Source organism: Protopterus annectens, chromosome 1.part1, assembly GCF_019279795.1.
Source record: "Protopterus annectens isolate FY-2018-M chromosome 1.part1, PAN1.0, whole genome shotgun sequence".
Classification (NCBI taxonomy): domain Eukaryota; kingdom Metazoa; phylum Chordata; order Ceratodontiformes; family Protopteridae; genus Protopterus; species Protopterus annectens.
Window position 1 is genome coordinate 580,268,169 of NC_056726.1, and position 251 is coordinate 580,268,419.

Consider the following 251-nt stretch of genomic DNA (forward strand, 5'->3'; position numbering starts at 1 on the left):
AGATTCAAGTTGCTACAGAAAAATAAATCATTATTTAGATAATATTCATGAGTATATGGCAATGTCCAAGATGGATGTGCTCTGAAAAGTAGGCTGATTAGACCTATCTCAAAGTGAAGAAAAAGGTGTAAAACAGCCAATTAAAACTGACAGTTTGGGTTAGTCACTACAATGCCTGGATATCAACAAAGAAGAAATCTGGAGAAATTAAGAGAAAATCACCTAGAAAAGGAGAAGAAAAAATCTTCTGC